This window comes from Phaenicophaeus curvirostris, chromosome 16, assembly GCF_032191515.1.
Source record: "Phaenicophaeus curvirostris isolate KB17595 chromosome 16, BPBGC_Pcur_1.0, whole genome shotgun sequence".
NCBI classification, from domain to species: Eukaryota; Metazoa; Chordata; class Aves; order Cuculiformes; family Cuculidae; genus Phaenicophaeus; species Phaenicophaeus curvirostris.
Window position 1 is genome coordinate 10,347,281 of NC_091407.1, and position 23,020 is coordinate 10,370,300.

Sequence of the window (23,020 nt, forward strand, 5' to 3'; positions counted from 1 at the left end):
GCACCCGCTGTAATGCATTTTAATACTGCACCTCAGATGAGAACGGAATCAATGAGTGAAGTTCAAATGTGGCACATTTCCTATTTCCCTGACAGCTTATTTCATGGATCACAGGGACCAAAGCACAGCTGCTTATTCAACAGAGGAAAGAATGAATCAATTTTCATTCTTTAATACACTGTGTGACCTATTCTCTGATGCTCTATCCTTTACAATGGCTCCAGTCTTTTCAAGGCCTTCAATTTTGTCAGATAGAGAAAATTTAAAATGATGACAAAATCCCCTGCCCTGGGTCTGCTTCCAGCTACTGGCTCTGCTGGTAATAAGTCCAAATGAAAGATATTATGTCACTCTGGTTGAATTAAACAGACAAACTATATTCCTATATCATTAAAAATAACCAATCTCCTGGAAGATGTCTGTGATTTCACTTCAAGTTCCCCCAAAGTTGCTGAACACCACAAAGATTTTGATCCAAATCCTGTGAGCGTGGGGAGGCCCTGGCCCAGGTTGCTGAGAGAAGCCGTGGCTGCCCCATCCCTGGAGGGGTTCAAGGCCAGGTTGGATGGGGCTTGGAGCCCCTGATCCAGTGGGATGTGTCCCTGCCCATCGCAGGGGGTGGAACTGGACAGGCTTTGAGGTCCCTTCCAGCACAAACCATTCTATGATTCTATTATCTGCTCCAGTTCTTGCACTACTTCAAAAGATGAAGGAATAACATGACAAAATGGCAGCGGCAGCCACTGGCTGAAAGGGCCAGCGCTTTGCTGGGGAAATCCTGCACCCGCCTGTCCTCCTCCTCCCTGCAGAGAGCTCAGGTTGTGTGCTGTTGCTCAGGACCTGCGCAGGGAAGCCAAGCACAGGAAAGTAGTGCCTCCTCTCCAGCCCTGGTTCCAAAGACCAAGCCATGCTCAACTGGGAGAGCAAAGTCCTGTGGCTCTGCTCACTCCATCAGACTCCCCATAGCGAGCAGAAAACATCAGCACTCCTTTAGGCGCTGCTAATTTGGGTGGAATTAATACATTGAGATGCATAATTTTGCAATTTCAGTGTGACGATTATTTTTTTCATTTAGAAATACCCCTAGGTACTGAGGGCTTAATTACCCTCTGTGTGTCTCCTGTTTGTCTTGCCTTATTATTGTCCCCAGTTCAGAGGTGATATTCATACCGTTCCTGTCATTGCTAACTTGGTTTCAGCCTGGGCTTTCTTACCATAATAATTTTTCAGATTCAGCAATGGAGAACGGCGCACAAGGGTGAGCGACTGCTGCAGCCACCCTGGCAGCCTGGGTTCAGCAACCTGGAGGTGCTGGTGCCCAGAGCCAGGGCAGCCGGACTCACCGCAGCCATGCCGAAGGCTGCACACATCAGCCTTTCACCAAGCAGAGAGGGACAGCTGATGTTCCAGCCAGCTGAGAACTGGACAGCACTGTGCAAACTGGAAAGCTTGGAAAGGAAGCTCTCGGAGACATCCACAGCAAATAGGATTTCTGGCTCTTCTTTCTCAAAGTCTCCTTCTGCTTCATTGTACTTTATGACTGGGACAAAGGTGAGACCTCATGAGGCTTGCCTGGCCTCAAGACATAAAGACAATAAATCAGGCCCTATCAGAATATTATCTAGGCAAAACAGATGTATCATGGCTGGCTTTATTTGCTTTTGTCTCTGCATATCCAGTAGTTCAATTCTAAGGCTTTCAACACATGTGGATTTAAAAATTATCAGTACTTTGGGGCACATGGGCTGACAAATTGCTTTTTCCAGCTCATAAGACGAATCTGGGAAGAGCATGGGTCACTAAATGGTTGCAACAAATGTTCTAGTCCAGACTTGCGTTTAAGCAGGCTATGAGCTGTAGTGGAGGTTGCTGGTTTGATTTATTTGCCCAAGAGATTAATTCCCCTTTTTTCTTTTTCCGCCTTTCGAGAAGGCAGTCCAGAGACACGTCAGAGCTCAGAATGCCCCAGCAGCAGCAGCAGCAGTTCCACTCGCTGCTTTGGTCTAGAAGCACACAGGACCCGCAGCCTGTGGAAGACGGAGGCTGAGCTGTGAGCTGTACAGCATTTGCCACCCCTCCTGCCAAAGGCTCACAGGGGCAGCCGTTCAGATGATGAAAAGTAACTCAGAAGAGCTGAGCAAGTGCGCTGGCTCAGAACTTCATCCCCGCTTCTTCCTCTGTCCCCATATGATCCAGCTTCAGTACAAAGAAGACCTGCTCTAGTTCAATAATGGAGCAGTTCTGAATGTTAATCAACTGTTCTTTCCTTCATTAAGCTGCCTTTGCACCCAGCAGTCCTGTGGACTGAGAAGACAGATCTGAGGGTGCCTGACCTGCTTTCCCTGAGCTCCACAAGAAGCCAGCTCTGCACAGGCACGGCACAGCTCCCACTTAGCCCTTTGCACACACAGAATTGAGGTGCACTGGATCTCAGTGAGACTATTACTGCAGAAGGCCCTTTCCAGCACTCCTGGGTGGTGAGGGCAGCAGAAACCTTGGAGTGGGCATAAAAGGGTCTCTCCTTCTCACCACAACCATGTTCCCTCCACACTAACCTGTAGACTTGTGGCTATCCTCACCTTTACCATATAAGATCAACGTTTCCTTCCCAGTTTTACCAGACTTAACCTTGCTACATTGCAGCCCTCTCCTGTGCAGCCCAGCTGCCCTTGGATTGGCTGTTCCCAGCGCTCAGATCATTCTGGCACCAGCGTGGCACTTTCCTCACTATCCAGGACTGTACTGCAGCTAAACAAAACACCTGAACTCCTCATTGATCATGTTTTGGCAGACAGTTCTGGAGTACACCGGTGAGGGATGGAGGCTCAGTAGCCAGCAGCTATTGTATAGTCAGCTGCTGAACAAGTGGATTTTGATGAGGTTCGCTAATGAGCTTTGGGTGCGCGGAAAAGGACAGTGCACACAGAGCCAGGCACAAACTGCCACAGGGTCTAGCACTCTGTGTGCCTCTCACCAGCATTTGTCCGCCAGCTATCGGAGAGGATGTGAACACCACCCACCACGCTCTGTTAAACTAGTGTTCAAAACAGAGTTCAACAAGACCTTTTCCCTTCAAACAATGTACAAATTAAGAGCCAGCAGCGTTTGAAAAATGGCCCTAATCCCTGTCTGCACAGGGAGTTTGTTCCCAGTGCAATGTGCCATATTATGGCAACGATATATTCTTCAAGTGAAAACTAATGAATAATGTACACCCTGACAGTCTTGCTATTACTGAGTACTTAGGGTGTGGGTAAAACTGACAGTGCAAGATGAATATGGCACTGGGACGAGATATTACTTTGCATGGCTGGTCAGGGGAATCCAGACAATGGACATTACAGAGGGGGTAATTCTAAAGGCTGAATTTGATTCTGAGCCACGGCTGCTCTCTGAGCAGACAAGGAAGGCTGAAGCACCTGGACAACTGAGTCACAGGAGGTAGCCCCATTTGTGAAGGATGCATTTGGAACATGGGAACAATGGGAACATTTGCCTGTTGCCTCTGCCTCCCCCAGAGCAGACAGAGCCCTGTGCCCACCTCAGGAGGGTCCAGCAGAACTCAGGCAGATGACTACCAGTCAGGAAGACAGGACAGTCCCCAGCAGGAGGGATCACCAGAGCATGCTGAATGTACACTGGCCCCTGTTTGCACAACGCAGGAATCATGAGGTGCCAGTGAAATTATTTGAGACCAAGCTTAAAGAGGAAAGGCAGTGTGGCAAGAACCTCTTTACCCAGAACACTGCAGAGCCCAGACATACTCGTGGGCTTGAAGAGGCTTCAGAGACACCCCAGGAGCACAGCACCCCTGCTAGTTCAGCGCAACGGTCAGTCACGACCACTAGTCCAGACAGATCGTGAGCAGCATCTCTGAGGACCCTGGGCAAATCATCATGCAACCAATGCCCTGCCTCCTATAGGCTTTGCACGAGCATCGGCTGTGGACAAAGAGAGGCCCTGAGCTGGCCAGCCCTCGGTGCCACTCTGAGCTTTCGCTCAGCTTTTCTCCACAGGGGTGCTGCAGGTCGCCCAATGGCACCTGCCTGCAGCATTCCCCCATCTCAGCAGAGGATCACCATCCGGGGGGGTCTCGTGTGGGTTAGCTCAGCCCATCCCCGGTGTCAGACAAGCTGCAGTGCTGCCAGACCTGCCCTGCACCCGCAGCATCAGGCAGGCTGTGTGACCAGGGCTTGGCTTGCAGTAGTTGGCAGATATCACACATTCCTTGAGACTCAACACAGCTGCATCGTGTTTCCATTAATTCCCTGCAGTTTAAAATGCAATCAAGGACAGATATTCTCTGTCCTCAGAGCAGATCCAAGTCTGTACCTCTTTCCAGGAGCAGAGATTTCAGATGATGATGACTTTGCAGTGAGTCAGCCTGGTGAAACCGTGGTCACAGCGATGTCAGGCTGTCTCTGAGCCTCTTACCTCAGGCAGGAGGAGCCGGTTCCTGTAATTACAAAGTTGAGCCATATCAGAGGAAAAATAATCAGCTTGTTGCATGCCAGCAAATTAAATATTAATCTAACTATTGTGAGCACAAAAACGCTCATCTTCAGGTATTTTCTAGCACAAGTATCAAAATCAGAGTGGAACTAAGGCTTTATTCATTTTCCATTATCAACTTAAATAAAAACACTCAGAAAAATGGGCAGTGATGTGCAGAAGCCACTCAGCACAGATAATTACAGTGTAAGTTTAGGCAGCTAATCAGTCCTAGAATATGCTTCAGATGGAGATAACTCTGCCTGGCTTGTTTCCCTACTTTGTTAAATCAGACAGACTCACAGCTCTGCCTGATGGGGACGAGGCTCCCGTGTCAGCATCTTTAAACAACAACAAGGGTGTCTGGCAGGCACGGGAGCTCACCCTGCCAGCCAGCAGCGGAGCAGAGAGCAGGCATCTACAGCAGGAAAGCAAAGCAGCAAGGGGAGGGATGCAGAAGCAATGTTGGGAGATGGGCAGGCAGCGCCAGGCAGGAGCAGGGAGAGGTGGAGGGATACAGGGCAGAGGGGGCAGAGGGTCAGCAGTACGGAGGGCCACAGGCAGGGACCCAGCAAAGAGCTGAGGAACAGCTGCAGGAGCGGAATGGGGAGGAACAGCTACGGAAGGGACAGCCTTGCAGCCAGCCTCTCCCCACGGGGCAGGAGCCCTCCCGCATGGCATTCCCACCCATCCTGACCACCACAGCCGGCACGCACAGCTCTTCCAGTGGGACCTTCTGGTGCTGTGCTCCAACCATTGCGCTGCCTGTTTTCCCAGCTAAGCCCCAGCAGCAGCCAGAGAGCCCAACTGTAGAGAGGAATGGCCATGTCATCAAGAAACCAAAACATTCCACTTTGAGGGAATCCACATCTTCGGACTGTGGGCAAGGGCTCATTTTCCACAACCATTTCTCTGGCATGTCAGGTCCAACCTTCCCAGTGGGTGCCAGGCTACACGCTTCACATCCCAGTCTGTACAGGCTCTGACTCCGCTGCCTGCGATCACAGCTCACAGCAGCAAGCAGAACCAGTGAGATCTTGCTCCACGTGGAGCAAAGGTGATGAATGCTGTCTGTGTACCAGGGATGGTGAAAGGGGCCTCTCCCTCAGACAGAACCCACCGTGCTGCAGTGAGGAGAATTCTGCACTCCTCAATGCCTGACCACCGCATTTACTTTATCCAGAATGAAAAAACTTAACCTCCCTTTGTAGCACCAGTGGATCAGCCCCATGTTCTCAATCACTGATTTACAGAGGCCTTTTGCTAGGAACTAGGGCAGGAATTATTCTTATAACAGAATCCATGGATATTCTCTCTTCTGCTTAATTATTAACCTTATTGTAGTAAATAAAGAGTGTTTATGAATTCCATCAGTCTCAATAAACCTTTTGCATGTAAAGCACTAAGATATGAGTAATGAAGAAGCAGCATTCACTCTTACTTTATTTAAAGGAACGAAATAATAAATATAGTTCTGTGGATGCTCTTATGCAGTTTCTTAAATTAGAATGCCTGCCAGCAATTATGCCGGGCTTACTGACTGCTTCATTAGAACAGCCTAAAAGATAGAAGTGGAATGGAACAAATCAGGATTTTAAAGAACTCGTATGCCCTTCAGCAACACACTGGTTTTCAGAGATGGCAGAAGCTCTGTTAGTTAACATGGTGCTCAGTATTCTGCTTTGTACCTACAGTCTCTCCGTGTCAGGAACGTCAGCCAAACTCCTCAGCTGCGCCTCCAGCGCTGCCTCTCACAAGCTCAGCTCTCAGCAGTGGTGGAGAGCTGCTCTGGAGGGAAAGGCAGAAATTCCGTATTTACTGCCTTTATCGCATCCCGTGTCCAGCCTTTCTCAGACATAGCGGAGAGCTGGTATTCTGGGGAATGCTAGGCTGCACCACTTCTTGTCCTTAAGATGCCTATCAGAATGCACCGGGGAAGTGCCAGCCACTGAATCATTCAGTGCAGTCCCCAAGACTGGCCTCACCGTTGAAAAATGCATGTCTCCAGAGGCACACAAACTAAAGCAGGAGCTGCTCCCGGGTGTTACACATCCCAAGAGACCTCTCCCAGCTATTTATACATCACATCACCAAACAGGCAGTACCAGGGTTTCTGCTTCTGAGCCAGTTTGACCCTCACAAACAGTAGTTTCCTTGCAACAGCCGTGTTCTCTTCCATTTTCTAAATAATAACCAACCTTCTTCCCTCTTGAATGAAGGAAGTCCATGATCTTTGTGTCAGTGCTACACAGGATCCCAGGGGCTCAGCACAAGCAAGTGCCAGAGAAGGCAGTAATGGATTCCAGCGAGCACCATAAACAACCAATGCTTTTGTGATATAAAATTAAAATGACCATGCTCACATTCGGAAAGACACTGTGGTGTTAGAAAGCACAGGTTTGACAAGACAAGCTAAACCCTACACTCTTCAGATTCCAGTAGGACTAGGCTATATTAATAATTTATCAAGATGTTTTCTTAAAGTAGTGTCTTTGTGCCTTTAATTTTCAATTCCCTTAATGCTATGAGGAACTCTGCTGGCAACGCATCAATTATTAATAGAGTTAAAACAATATTTGTTTTCCCCAAATATATTTTTGAATGCTGTCCTCATACCAGTTAGGTTTTCCTAAAACTTTAATGAGGGTCTCTGATTTCCTCCAGCCTCGTAGCTGAGGCAGAGACTTCTATGGGCCTTTGATTTGGCTGTCAGAGCGTGCCCAGCACTGCATCCTTCCCACTGTTTGTCCTGCTGTGGCTGGGGGAGTGATCAAGCTAAACAGCTGGGAGGAGGGAGGCGAAACAGCAGCATGTCTGTAATTGGGCATTTCAGTTGCTGAGTTCAGAGGTTCTGTTGTTCTAGTGACTGCTTTGCATTTTCTTATTCCAGTAGCTGTCCGCAGGCTCCAGAGAGAGTGCCTGCGCTTTTTCAGGTTGGAATACTTTTCTCCTAACAAAGAAAACAACAGTGTCGTTCCTTTAATCTATGAGAAAGCCATTTCAATTCAGCAAAAGGATACTTGAAACATCATGGGTTTAAGAATTTTATGCAATCTCAGCCACTTCTCTGCCAGGGAGCATATAAAAAATTAAAGCCTCCAACACCACTTCTTGCTTTTCTAGGCCCTAATTATAAACACATTTTCACAAGGAGGAGTCAACTTAAGCCTAATATTGTGTGAAATCTCATCATTTCAATACAGTCTTCACTTGATGTGGATTGGTAATTGGAGCTGTGGAATCAATTTTTCCTGTACTTGAAACACCCAAATGAGTATGAAATGCGTTGCGTTTGTTCCACGCACATCTACAGTTCCGCACTTTGCTTCAAGTGGAATGATCATTCTGATGTATTTTTTATAACAGAGCAACGTTTCCTCAGACTTTGATGTCTCACGTATGGAGCTATTATAACCATTTGCCATTTGGATGCATGATCTGTGGCTAATCTCCAAAGCTTTGATGCATGCAATAATTATTACTATTGATGTCATTGCACCATATTTAAAATATGAACATCTCTTTGTAAGCCCACAGCCAACAGAAGAGGGACGCAACCAGTCCACACCGAGGCTGGAAATCTGTTGGTAAACCTCTGCAATTGCATAAGACGACATCCTGCACCCCTCAGCAAGGCACCTGGCTGTGACAAATGCAAGGGCTCAGAGAGCAGGAAGGTGAACCGATATTTGCTCTTATTATCTTAGCATAATGCTGTATCTCATAAAAACTTATTAGAAAATAACAACAGACAGAAAACAGACCATGGTCTTCAGCCTCAAAAGCCGCACAGGTCTAAATGCACCGGGGAGGGTCTGCTCAGGCACATCAGACAAGACCAGCTTGATTTCGAGAAGCGGACAGCTTAAGCTGCTGAACTCTTCCCAAGACACCTGCAAGATGCAGTGTAGTCTGGCTTAAACCATACAGCCAACACCTCGCTAGAGTTATTTCCCTGCATCTCCTTACAACAAAAGGTGAGCAATGAGCAAACCTCTGGCTCCTGTGAGCCAAGCCAAGTGCCAGGGAGCCAGCCTGTCTGGACAGGGCATGCCCTGTGCCCTGAGCAATGAGACAACCTTCCTGCGCTCCCATTAGAGGTGTTAATTATAGGCTGCCTCTGCCTCACCCAGACTCCTCTGGTTGGTCTGACATATCATGTCCGACTAGAAATTTAATTGATTTTATTACATACAGTCAGTGCTTTACATGGCAGGATCAAGGGACAGAAGACAGAGAATGATTGGCTGAAAAGAGAACAAAAGCAAAAGGCCAGTGAGGGCTGATGCAAGGATCAGGAGTTGAGGGCAGACGAGAGCATCAGCAGTTAGGGAAGAGGCTGTTTGGAGCCACAAGCCAATTACACACTGCAAAGTCACTCACTAAGGCTGAAGAGCCTCGTCCTGCCTCCTGGCCATATTCAGAGCTACAATCAGAGCCACAGCACTTCCTAGCACTGCCTCTTGGAAGGTGCATGTGGTTGCCCTGCTTGTGTGGTCCTGCTCTGCTGGCTGCAGAACCTCTCCTCCCTGGGCCCCTGGTGGCTTAGGCAGCTGCCAGTGATTCAGAAGCGGAGCACTGCTAAGCAAGCAGGCTACAAAAATTGCTCTGGATGTAGTCAACGATTTGTAAGAAAATGTTAATCAACGCAGAGAAGTGGAACCAGAACTATGTGCAGGTCCTGACCAAGGAAACCTCTTTCCCATCAGGTTGTTGACCTCCAAAGGCAGAGGTCTGCACAGTCCCTGGATGGAGACCCCAGGGGACACCCTGGTGCTCCTAGGATTCACCACACCTTTCAAAACTGCTTTCAAGATGACCAGTTACACACCGTCCCTTTCCTCCTCTTTAATCTACCAAACTAGAGAGACGGCCAGCGTCACAGGCAGTACAGCTGTGCTGTGCCATCCTCCCATCCCAGGGGCAACAAGCAGGGAGAGACAAACGTAACTTGTTCCTGTGCAAACACTGTCTAATGCCCAAGCCTTGACAAAGTGGCGGCACAGAAGACAGACAAGAGCCCACTTTACAGATCACTTTATCTTCGTTGTAATGAACTCGGTTCTGGCAGCAAAACTATTGAACTCTCCTGTACCACCTCCTAAGCAGCACTGCTGCTTTCTCCATCCAAGACTGCGTGAAGTTAGCAAGTCTGACAAACTCCCTGGCAAAAGCTCTGCTGCTCATCTTACCAGCGTGCAGAGCACGGAACAAGTGAGTGGAGGGAGCTAGATTCACGGCTGCTGTAAATCACACCAGCTCTGCTCCAATCTGCAGGGCTGCCCACCATGGAGTGAGGCCAGCACCATGAAAAGGCATTGGCAAAGTTCACATATTCCTAATTTACATCCTAAGCAAATGAGCTGAATGTAACATCCTGATCTTTAGCTGGTGACAAGAGACCTCATGTGCTTCAGCAGGATGACACAAATAGTTTCCAGATGTCTTCACAACCTGCCAGCGCTCTCCATTTGATTTCCCCAGCAGAGATCCTTAGTAAATCCACATTGTGAAGGAGAGACCAAGTTAACCCCAGAACTGAACCAGCACTTTGCCCTGCAACACAGCAATACAGACCAGGAAGCACCAGAAAGGAGGTTAAACAAAGTCAGGATCTCCCTGAAAGGGTGATATCAAGCCCCAGGACTGTCCACACTGAATGTTGCCTATTCAAAACACCCTGCAGTTGCAGCAGGCCTGTTTCTGCAGGGAACAGCCACCCCAGAGCAGCTCTCCTTGGGCTCCAGGCTGCTTCCCAGCCTGGTGCATGCTTATCAGTGCGGTATCTGCAGAGTCTATTCACAGTTTTAAAAATAGATGAATTCAAGCATCAAACAGAGTAAGTTCATAATGCAGGTAATTAGTAATCAGGTCTGGCCTGCATTCCCTCCCACTCTAGACCTGGCCAAGAGACCCTCAGAGCTGCACGTAAAGATGACATGGTCGCCTGAGCAAATCTGCAACAGAACCTCCAGAGTATTTAAGCATTCAAGTGGCAACGCAGCACAGCACAGTCTTGCTTTAGTGTAGATTATCAGCTGCCCTTCATGATTCCAGTTGTTGAAAATAAACCAGAAGTACCAGTGGGGGGCACTTTTCATAAAAATATGTTTGTGTATCTAAACGGCATGTAATGAAGTTCTCTGGTCTAACACTGATAACACATTAACCCTCAGCGTATGTACCCAGAGCTACGCACATTCCCAAACCAACGCTGCGTGCAGATGACTTTAAATTCACTGAAATAAGAAGCCCAACCAGCACAAGGCCATACCCACCCCATTCCCTCACGCTCAGTCCTCACCTGTGCATCACCAGTTCCCGGACGGAGGGGCGGGCAGGCAAGCAGCTCTGGCTCAAGGCACTGTCCCTCTGCCAGAACAGAGTCTGAACACAGACTTGAGGGCTGAGGAATATGGTGACAAGAAAGGGATTACAGCATTTCCAAAGAAAAAAGAGCCTATTAACCTGCTGCAGAGCATGGAGCTCTTTCCTGTGGCAGATGGTGCTGTTCCTGCTTAGGAATCACAAAAGCAATGGGAAAAAAAAACAGGAATTTTTTATGCGCTTTCATCTGGAAACTTGTCCCAAAGTAATTTCTCAATGTGAAAAAAAAAAAAAGGCATACAGGACTTTATCACCTGAAAGATGCTGCCTTGGATCTCACTCCACCCCAAAGCAAGCAGAGGTGAAGCACTTGACACTTGAGGCAGCAGTGTCAGCCTCAGATTTTTAACTCACTCTTCAACCTTAACCTGCAGCAGGAATTGAAATGAACAAGGCTTGCTCAGCGTCTGGTACTCTCCACTTACGAGCTGCACCAGTCTCAGTGTGCACAGCGCGCTGCAGTCGGAACAAATGAACAACCCCTGCTGAGAGGGAAGCAACTGAAATACCCATAATGAAAATTCAATGTTGAAAATGTACTCAACTTACTTTCATTTTTTTTAAGGCTTACATTGAAAATCATTATTACTATTATTGCCACACACTAGATTTCATTTTTAAAAGTGATTATAAACCTGAGAATAACAGTGACATTGTGTTACCCTCCCCGAGGTGGGCATCAAAGGCAGAAATTTGTATATTTAAATAACAAGGCCGCAGATGGGACGTGGGTACCCACACAGCTTCTGAAGTCTAAAAGAAGACTCTAGAAAGGATACAGGTATCGCTCAACTCAAAAGGAGAAAAAAGAATTTGAGCTGTTGCTACCCGGGTCACTCTGTCAACAAAGCAATAAAAGAGTTGCAACATCTCCCAGGAGACCTTCAAATGCTGCATCATTTCTGCATCCTCAGCAAGCTTCTGGGCAGCTTCCCTGTCCTTCGATTTCAGTTCTGGAGAAGATGACCTTTCTTCCTAACAGTTTGGCAATACTTTGGCAGAACAAGCTTTGCACAACAATACCGTAACTCCTTATCTCCTGCCAGCCTACAGAGACAGTGGATCCTCTATGGAAGCTACTGAGTATCCTGGATAGCAACAGCTACTGCCAGTGCTAGCAAAGACACATAAAAATGGTGAAGGATGAAATGCCATGCATGGGAAACTGCAACTGCCTTTTCTTACCAACTTAGGTTCCTCGGATTTTCTGCACCATCACTACTACATGTGGCGGTGACTCCTCATGCAGCTAGATCATGGCCTTCTGTGGCTGAACACTGTACACACACACACACACACACACACAGAGCATGTGAACTGCTGTCACCGCTTAAGTTTATATTCCACTGGATACATCTCTCCTGAACACTAGAACAGAAAGCAGCTGATTCCTGCACAGCAGAAAGGCAGAGCTTGGCAACCAAACAGCAGTCAGACCTCCATCACCTCCTTCAATGCCTGCAAAACTGCCCCTGCATCCCATCTCCAGCAGAGTTTTATCCAGACCAGAAACTGTCTCAGGGCCAGGTCCACAACAGCTCCCTCCAAACAGTTAAGGAATGAAACACCTGCATCATTCTCCTCTACCCAGCCCTCCCTTCCTTCCTGTCCAGGATTTTTTTGGCCAACTAAGTAATTAGGAGAGAGTGGTGTTCTGGGCAACTTCAGGAATAAGGAAAACTCCCAACTTCTTGCAGCAAAGTGCCAGAGTTTCTTATTGTCTGGATATGGTGAAGAAATACCTGTACATTACATAAATCACCTGTCATCGCCCTTCCTGGAAAACTCATTATTATAATAGTCTAATCATTGTGATATCCACTGGTATTACTCCCACTAACATTAATCCTGATTAGTTCATCTGGTATTAATGTTGGTGTCACAAGTACTTCCACGTGATTTTCCTGGATTATTGTGTGCTTAACACCCTCCTGGATTCTGCTTTAAGGAAAAAAGCTGTTCGTTCATCCCCTGCAAGACAGGCACCAAATCCCCAGATTCAGTAACAAAGCTGATTCCTTTTCATACATCTCCCATTGAAAACCTGTACATCTCAGTGAAAAAAAAAGACTTTGCCCCCTGCCACGGTGCAGGCTCCTCAGTGCAGAGGGCTCTGTTTTCATTTTGCTGTTTCGTGCATGTTCTGCAGAGCTGAGCACAACATCAGTGCTCAACCCTCAGCAACAACTTGCCCACAGCACTGGAGCCACAGAAGCCAGCGATGCACAGGGTCAGGCTTTTGAAGAGAAGGGAAAAGATGGACTTCTCACAGGATCTGCTGTGCCTCTACTCTCCCCGGCCTGCAGCAGGACCTGCAGGCAAGAGGCAGCTCTCACATGCAGCTCCTGCAGGCAGCGGGCAGCCCAGCTCAGGCTGGGGAGGGTGGATTCTCCTGCAGGAACAGGTACAGCTCTGCCTGCTCAGCCCAGGTACTTTATCACAGAGCTGGGAAGTTTTACTACCAATGCCTTCGATGTTCTTACATTTCAGCAGCTCTGCTGTGGACGCGGCTGGAATCCCAAGCGCAGCTCCCCAGGAGCAGCATCCGCTGAACCATGCTGCCCTCCTCAGGAGCGCACAGCAAACCTGTGCCTGGCACAGCTCAGCCCCGGGCCAGGAGCCCTCGGGACAGTTTCCACAGACGGGCACACCAAGATCTTCATTTTAGCAAAGGAAAAGTGCTTCTCCAAAGGAAGAGCTTTTTCTGTTCACTAAACACGCTCACCTTTGGGTCAGGCTCACAGTAGCAAGAATCATAGAATCATAGAATAACCTGGTTGGAAGAGACCCACCGGATCATCGAGTCCAACCTTCCTATCAAACACTAAACCATGTCCCTCAGCACCTCGTCCACCCGTGCCTTAAACACCTCCAGGGAAGGTGAATCAACCCCCTCCCTGGGCAGCCTGTTCCAGTGCCCAATGACCCTTCCCGTGAAAATTTTTTCCTAATGTCCAGCCTAACCCCACCCCTGGCGGAGCTTGAGGCCATTCCCTCTTGTCCTGTCCCCCTCCCACTTGGGAGAAGAGGCCAGCTCCCTCCTCTCCACAACCTCCTTTCAGGTAGTTGTAGAAAGCAATGAGGTCTCCCCTCAGCCTCCTCTTCTCCAGGCTAAACACCCCCAGCTCTCTCAGCCGCTCCTCATAAGGCCTGTTCTCCAGCCCCCTCACCAGGTTCGTTGCTCTCCTCTGGACTCAGCTTTTCTTCGGAAGACCATGCAGCCAGGAGAGGCAGCGGAGGATGGAGAGTGGGGCAGAGTGGTAGGCGCTGCACCCACTGCCAGATGGACGAAGACGGAGGGGAGCAAAGCCCACGCTCCCTCCTTCATGTCCTGGTGCAGCGGACAGGACACACGGGGGATCCCCTGGGGGCACACACTGTCACACCCACACCACGGTGAGCTCACCTGCTTGATAACAGTCGCAGGCTTGAAACTCTGGTGGTGTCCTCCTTGGACAGAGGACTTTACAGCTCAAGAAGCAATGCATCCAGTGACAAAGCAGCTGGTCCACCCAGTGACAGGAGGATGCTGTCCCAGAACCAGAAGGATGGGCATGGCAAGCCCAGGAGAGGAAAATGCCAGGAGCCGATGTGCCCTCTTCTCTGGGGCTTGTCCAGTCCTAAACTCCTGAAGCAGCTGTGGAGAAGGAGTGAGAGTCAAACAGCAAGGCCATAGCAACTAAAAAGCAAACACCAACATATCACATGAAGTTGGAACAAGGAAGCAGTTTAGCATCGCACCAGTATGGGGAAAGGCCAGAAAGGAAGTCCTTGAGAGAATTTCAACTAGTAATGCGTCATTAAAGAGCTAGATTTCAGCATATTGAGGCTATGTTTGAAAGGCACAGCTCCATCTGGGAAGGCCACGGGTCTGCCAAGGCCTGTCAGCAGTGCTGCCACAGTAAAGGGCTTTTAGCTTCCTCCCATTGCACAAGAGGGAAAAGCTAGACCCATCATATCTGAAGCAGCTATCTGGAGGCAAGCTAGGGCACATTTCAGGGATCATGTGTTTATAGTCCAATGTTGCTTAAATCTTTTGCTCCCATCTGCCACCCAGGGACATCTTTGCATTTTGCTTTAATTTATCAGCACTATTTATTCTCATTCCAGCTCACAGAGGCCAGTGAGCAGCATTCCTTTACTTTTCATTCCTGAGGATTATTACTTATGTTGAACCCAGTTGTCCCCAACAGAAATGTAAGATGCAGTTCCATAGGAATTTGGATGTTATTTAGAATTCTTTTCCAATATCCAATTTGCCTTCTATTTATTTAGGGAGCTATTTCAGCAGGAACCTTGCTGCTGGGAGACAGGACTTGTTTACAGAAGTGGCCAGGAGCTGGGGAAGTTGGGCAGGCGGCAACGTTACAGATTAAAGAAGTAATTACACTGGAGAATATAACAATAAATAAAAGCAAAATCAGCAAAGACAAGGGAGGAAAAGGAAACATAAATTGGGAAAACTACGTTGGTGCTTCAAAGAATCCCAGTGTAGGGACAGGTGATGGCCAAGGCAGACATCACCTCATTTCAGAGCAATTTTCCCCACACACGCTGTGATCGTGTACGTGGCTGCTGGTCGGGCTGGCACGTCCCCTTTCCGAAGGCCATCAGCCAGGCCTGTGCTGATGAGATGGCTCCTGGCTACCCGTCCAGCAGAAGCACTTGCCTGGCCGCAGCAGAGCATGGGGCTGGTGATCCCAGCAGCAGACACATCAAGTCCTGACTCTGCCCTGCTGCAGGCAAACTGTCAGGTACCAGGGGCTGAGTCGGCTCACCCTCATGGAACTCCTGCGGGAATCAGGCTCCCTGTACAGAGAACCAGACAGGTCCCTGTGCACAGCACCACGCTGCCAGACAGACACTCTCTGTGGCACTCGCTTGGCAGCACCAAAAAACTACATTTTTCTCAACTGCAGGGCTTCCAAGCAAGCACCAAGAAGGTACATCCCCAGAGACAAAGCAGCTGTTCATTATTCTCACTGCTGTTAGTCTCTTTGGTCTCACGCTCTGAGCAGTTAAAGGGAAGTAGATCACACAATAATTGAGTGTTGGAACCAGCAGACCCCTACCCCCCAGCAGGGCATACACATTCTTTACCCATAAAAATCATTCCAGGGGTTATTACCATGTAAACTGTAATTAATTAAATTCACAGGACTTTGTTTTGAGGCATGTAAATGGGAAGATTCCTGCCGAGGAAAAGCTTTGGAGCTGGCTCCATCCTGACAGCAACACAGCCATGCAGTGCGAGGAATCCCTGACCTTATCCCATGACTCCTGTGCTACACGGGGAGCCACAAAGCATGCAGAGGAACGGGAATGATGGAGACTGAAGTCAGTGTCTGCTTAACCTACTCAAAATTTCCACATAGAAAGGACACAACCCCCTGACCATCTGGATTCCTCCCTGCTTGCAGGCTGCTGTCCCTTGCACAGGCAGTAAGAACTCTCACAAAAGCGCATGGGCTTAGATCACCACCCGCTGCACACAAGTCTCCACACATATTCCCAGGCCCCTGCTGTCTCACAGAGAGCTTGACATGGTTGAACCTCTCCCTCCCCTTTCTTCCTCCACCCCAATCAATCAGCAAAACATCACCAGATGGGGGCTCGCCAACCCATCTCCCCTGGAATCTGACATGCCCTGCCACTAGGACTCCTAACCCCAGCCTCAAAGCCAGGGTTCCACATTCGGAAGAGCGGCAGAGGTACCGCAGGCAGCAGACCGCAACAGCACGTGTACCCTGGGAGCCATTTGTCACAGACTTTAATTTCTTAGAGTGAAGAAGACAGAAGAATAGAGGATTCACCACTTTAAATTCTATATAGTGACAAACCAGCAAGCACATTTGACAACCAAAATATACTTTACAGACAGTAATGGATACTCTTAAAGTGTAACCTGGTATTTGGATTACTAGAGGCAGAGTCTATCAGTTTTTTGTTTTGTATTAAAGTTGTTTTCTCCATCTGTTGAAAGTGGCTCTTTGTGATTTCACAGGGCATTAGACTTTACGTGTCTCATTTGCTGCACCCAAAGGAATTTCATTCTGCTACATTAAAAAATACCGTGGGACGCTGGCTAAGCTTTTAACTTTCCAGAACACGCTGTGCCATCTCTGTCTCTATCCCAGCAGTTACCTCTTTGAATGCCTAATTTATACATACACACACATATCTGTATATAATGTAATCCACGCATCATATTGCCTTTGTCGCCATGAGGATTCTGCCTCTGCTCCTGGGTACTCAGAGCCACCACAGAGTGGTGCTTCAGTTCTCCTGCCACTGCTCCGGCACTGACACCAAGCTGTCCACAGAACCGGGAGGTGTAGGGCATCACAGGCAAAACCGAGAAGGCTGGGCTTGATGTTTCTCCTGCATTTTCTCACAACCTCCAATAATATTACAGTGACGCACAACACCAGAGAATATAATTGCTGTAGTGATTACTTACAGCCATTACATTAAGCTTTAAAATGCTCCTTTCAAATTGAACAATGTTTTTTCAAAGTCAACAGCTGGTTCACAGCTTGAAAGCAACAGTTAAGATAAATTAAATAAAAAGGGTAATAAAATCACAGACTAAATTTAATTTCTAAAGCACATGCAAACTCCAGCAAAGCCTTTAAAATATCTTTTAAAAACATCCACAGAAAACAAAAGTCAATACAACCAACAATTATGCTGTACTCATTAATAAGAATGTGATGTATGGACACAAATAACTGTGTACACTTCTAAATATACTTAAAACAGAGCACAAAACTAAATTCACGCAGCATTTATAGCCCTAGCCTGTGGAACAAATCAAACTGAAATTTCAAATGAGTTTTGTAAGTCTTGGGAGGAAAAAAAGGGTGTTTATACAGACAGTTTTCCTCTCAAGGGACTATCTTCTGTTTGCCATCGGGAGAAACCCGTTAACCCCTCCAATGGCTTCTGCTTGGCTAGCTGTGGAAGGCCAAAGCTACACATCCCTTCAGAGAAGGCAGGAAAATGTCCTGTCATGTCCAGGATTCCTTCTCTGCTTATGTCAGAAAAGCTTTCCAGCTACCACACCATTGCAAACAGGCCAATGAAGGAGCAAGCCACCTCTTTGCCTCCATGCTTTACACGGCTCATCAGCTTTTCTGCATTTCACTCCCTATCACACTTGAAAAAGAAAATGATGCAAGACTCAAGGATAAATATTCCACCTTCTTCATCACAACTGGGGTTTTGGCCATATCAGAAAGGTTTTTTCTCATCAGTGCTCGTTAGCAAGAAGAAATATCCCACATGAGTTTTCCTTGCACATCTCTCCAGGAGGCATATGTGTACCTCGTTATTTTTAAGGGGAGGCATCTCCATGAAGGTGGAGTACACCAAGTATTTCCCTACACCTGGCACAGAACATGTTGGCGTATATTCCGTATGTGATTTACCTGACTGAAAAGGCGAGAAAGTCAGCTAAACCAGTCTTCTAGCTTCCTGCTGCAGCCTGAGGAGAGAACGATGCCTACCAAGAGCAATTTATTCTACTTGCTTGCCCACCCCAGGTACCTTGTCGTACGCTGGGATGGGCCCCTTTCAAAAGACATCTCTCTCTCAAACAACTCAAGATTGCCCAGAAGGTCAGCTTAGGCTGGACCCCTGGCAGAATGTGGCCTGGTCCAAAATTAAACCTCCTGCCTGGGGTCCGGCCAAGACAACAGAAAGGATACTTACTGCCATAAAGATTGCTTTAAAGATTCATTGTGAAGATCTTTTATTTTCTTGAATGCTGAAGGAGCTGTCTGCACGTTTGCAAATATGAAGGAGATTCAAGTTGACGTAAGCAAAAAAACCAAATAACTAAGTTTTAAAAATAGTCTAACTTACATCATTTGCATCCAGCAAATGTAACTGACAGTACACATGGAAGCAATACTAGCACTGACACATACGTTGCCTCTCCATTGCCTCTCAGCACTGACACATTCATTCCCAGATGGATGTTACATAATGTTTTTGGAAAAATAAGCGTTTTCCAGTGATTTCTGAAAGTAGAACTGGGTGTGCTGTTAGAGCCTGCTCCAGAAAGAACATTGTGTGTCCTACACTCTCTGCACCGAAATGCATTCCAAAGTGCCATGCAAAATGTCACCTTATCTTGCCTAAAGTGGTTCCATCTAGTAATATCAGAGAAATTATGACAATATGTTGTTCTACATGAAAGTACATGACAGCGCTATTTGTGAGACCCGGCAGCTGCCACTCTCAGCAGAGCAGATGGCAGTGATAAAACCACAGTGCAGGGAACAGGTTGATAAAGACATATCCGTCATTACACTTTCACTGTACAATTACACTCAACTCTAAGATACAATCGAAACACACGGCTGTGTCACTTTCGAGCAAGACCTTGCTTATCCAAGGAAAGTAACTCTTGTGTAACAATTAATTCTGTACATATGATTAATCAGAATCATTCATTCCCTGTCCACAGGAGCAGAAAAAGCAGCCAGGAATGACATGCAAAGCCTTTAAAGTCTTGTGTTCATACTCCTGTTCTTGCAGAGGGAGAGACAAGCGACCAGAGGGCACCTCGCCTCCCATCAGCACTTTTCTGGGGCTATGGGTGTTAGAGGAGTGTATCGCTGACAGAAGGTGCCGCTCCTGGAAGCAGGAACAGTTTGCTCACCCTAAGGCACATGTGGCAGGGCAGCAGCAGCACCAGACTGTCCCTGCCCAGGCAAAGAGCCACCCCTGATGCCGACTGCTGTCACCTCACAGGGGCACCCAGCCATGAGCAGCAGTTGTTATCAGCATGGAACCAGCAGCCCGGAGGCAGCAGAGCTTTGGGTGCCCTCAGCAGCTGGACAACAGTCCTGTAGGGAGATGTCGGACCGCCAGCACCACACAGAACAGCTGCCTCCTGCTTTGCAGAATCTACAGATGCCGGTTTGGCTTAGGCCAAGCACTGGAAACAGGGATCCAGGGAACAAGGATGCTAAACAACAGTCATAGCCTGTTAATCACATTAAGACACTTACCTATAGCAAAGCCTTCTTTTTAAATAGGTGAAGCAATAAAACCAACTTGCATTTTAAGCTCTAGATGAAAACTCATTAGCTTTTGTAACAGAGAATCTAGAGCTGGGGCACAAACATACAATGTACACATAGTGTTTACTGTAATATATGAGCTCCAGAGATGATACCTCTTCAGTGTTGATTCCATCCTCGCTTATTAAGTAATTACAGTATTTAACCTTGTAGTACATCTGTACTAGCTATGAAATGTCTGTAAACTAAACAAGAAGAGTGTTTTAGCTCTACAAATGTTCTTACAAGACATTACCGGAGACCACTTATATTTTCCAAGATAAACAAGAGTTAATCTCTAACAACACAATTAATGACATGCAATGTAAGACTAACGCACTGGTAATTAACATGATAAAACACAGCATGGCTGATACCCAGCCAAGAGATACAGCTAAATGCATATATAATCGCAGCAGTTAGTTAGGAATAAAGATTAGCAGGTTTGAAACCTTTGTGTAGAGAAAGACAGACAGTGCTCATACCCACAACTCATTTTGCTTCTACTAGAACAAAACACGGTAAACCTGCTCATAACCTGCTAGGATATTCTATGTGAACTTCTGACATAAGATTGGCCACACTACTGCACTGAAATCCTGTGTGGTTTGCTGTGCAAGTATACATCATATCCTGATACAAATTCAAAAAGCTGGAGAGTTCAGGAAAGAAACAGTTAAAAAACTGGCATCTAATTGGTCTGTTTTATGTAACAGTACACAAGTCTAATAAAAAGAGAAGAGCTGACAAGAGATGGAACTCCAAAAGCTGGTTATGAAGTTTAAACTATCAGATATTACTCACCTGCTCCATCATAGATCTGCAGCACTTACAGCCGGGCACTTCCCGGGGAAGGTGGCAAAACTAATCCAAAATGCAACTGTACAAACACAGGAAAGGAATTAATCCTGGGATGGTCTGAGAAGCAGAGAAATTAATTTATACCAGAAGCCTGGTGGCTCCTAACTCCAGCTCACAACTGCAATTATTATTTGTCATAACAATCTCTGGTGGTTAAAAACATGGCTGCAAACCTCTGCAAGGTCTGACCTGGATAAGCTTGATCTTGCAGGCTGGTTCTGAACTTTCATGTGACTACAGAGTCCTTTTCTTTAACAGCCTACTACAGTTACTGCTAGACTCTCTTTCCTTTGCACCAATAATTGCCCCAATGATACCAATTAGAGGCTAATGCAGTTCAGGGTCCCACCTTTACATATGATAGAGACATGAGTTATGCCAGGCTAACGGCAAGCTACAGCATAAGCTTAATAAGATGCATATGAAAGACAGGGATTTGTAAAATACTGTGAGAACCATCAAAATGTTACAAAATACTATGAAAGCTTCCATGTAACTTCCATACTTCTGCCCAGGTTTATCTTCCTCTTTACAAAAGGAGGAGGAGGTATAACAAGATCATAAGCTTTTCATTTGTTGTCATGACTTTGTTTTAATTTAAGAGCAATTGCAGTACTGCATCTTACGAAACCATCACTGCTGAAGTCAAAGTGGAAGGAAAGCCCCACTCCCAGGACAGGCTTTCCCCACCACGCTGCAACAGCCACTTCAGGGCTGGGCTCATCAACATGTCAGGATCAGGCAGAAGCTCATAGAAAGTATCTTCTGATGACTCTGAGAAAGCACAGCTAACCACACCGACCACCTCCCTGGGAAATTCCAGAGTGCCAGACTGCCAAAAGGGACCTGGGGTTGCTGAGGAGCTGAGCGGCAGCCTGACGTCCTAAGGAGACAGAAAGCCTTCCCTGCTGCTGTTGCGCTCCAGCAGCGATCGTACAAGAAGTGACTCTGTATCAGAACACACCTTGTAAGAGCACAGGAGTCACAGCGTACCCTGGGTGTAAGACGAGGCAGCCCCTGGGCAGTGTTTCCTCACACTCGCATCCCTTTTTGGGAGATGCCCGTGTGCCACTGCTCGCACCAGCTGAGCACTGCAGAGGCGCTGGCATCAGCCCAGGCTGCGCTCCGGATCACTGTCTGTAACGTGGTGGGGCAGAGGGTTTCATCTTTCATAACAACTCGATAGAGTCGATCCCTCTGATGCTGTTTTGCCCATGAGCCGTGCAAATAATTGGCATGTCCCTACTTGGGTTTATATATTTGGGGCATCTGTTTGGGTTTTATTACTTCTGGCCCTGGCTCCCATGCTCCTTCACAGATCAGAAAACTGCCTTTCCTATTTGCTGATTCCAACAGCTGGTTATTACTCGCCAGACTCTGCTATACTCGCCTGGGGAAGGATCATAAATAAATGTGTACAAGCAAGCAGATGCTGTCATTTTAAAAATTGATCTGCCTAGTAAACATGTCCTACTGGGGACTCAAGTGGCGAGTCGCCGAGCACATGTCTTGATGCCGTTTTAATAAAATCCAAAACCAGTCACAGCACTTGGCTGATTAATTCACATTCATAAATGAGGAAATAGTGTTATAAAAGAAAATATTACTATAAATAAATAATTACATTCTTAACAGGCCAAGCACCTGTTCTTTCCAATAAAGACAAGGGCAAGGTAAGATATTTTGTGTACCAAACTGCTTTTCCACCAGCGGCAGACAAAGTAACATCCAGAAACCACGGGCCCCACAATCCATGACTACAGACAGAAAAGAGAAACACAGATGGGTTATGAGACGTTATTATCCCTCTTAATTGTGTGCCTGTTTATTTGGTTTTTTTTTAAATAGGTCATTTCTTTCTGAATGTCAGTGCTAGGAGAAAGTGAGCTGCCTGGAGTGTATTTTAAATATACACGGGATATAAAAGAGGACACAAAGCGCTTCACAGAGTGCACTGCAGGAAGCAGCAGGGAAAAAATCCTGGTTCCAACTTTTCCTCTTTGTTTTAAAAGGGACACCTTGGCTTCCAGTGTCTGCTGATGAGAACAGCACAGGTTTCAGTGATGTTGGCGCAACCCACTGTGGACAAAAACTTCTCAGATCAGTCTATGCAAGTCACAAAGACAACGGTCTTTGATTAGCTTAACACGGGGACTGGGCAGAGCTCTTGGGAACCACCAGCACGGTCACAGTGACAAAAATCATTCAGG

At 47.1% G+C, this 23,020-nt stretch overlaps 1 long non-coding RNA gene across 1 annotated transcript in view; it reads right to left on the reverse strand.

Moving 5' to 3' along the window:
• LOC138727826 (uncharacterized) overlaps positions 1-14,395 on the reverse strand; it is a 152,205-nt gene extending 137,810 nt beyond the window's left edge. The window contains exons 1-2 of the long non-coding RNA XR_011338621.1: positions 14,285-14,395; positions 4,333-4,456 (exon numbers count right to left, since the gene is read on the reverse strand). This is a non-coding gene — a long non-coding RNA (uncharacterized lncRNA). The remainder of the gene's footprint in view (positions 1-4,332; positions 4,457-14,284) is intronic.
• Positions 14,396-23,020: the final 8,625 nt, after the last annotated feature.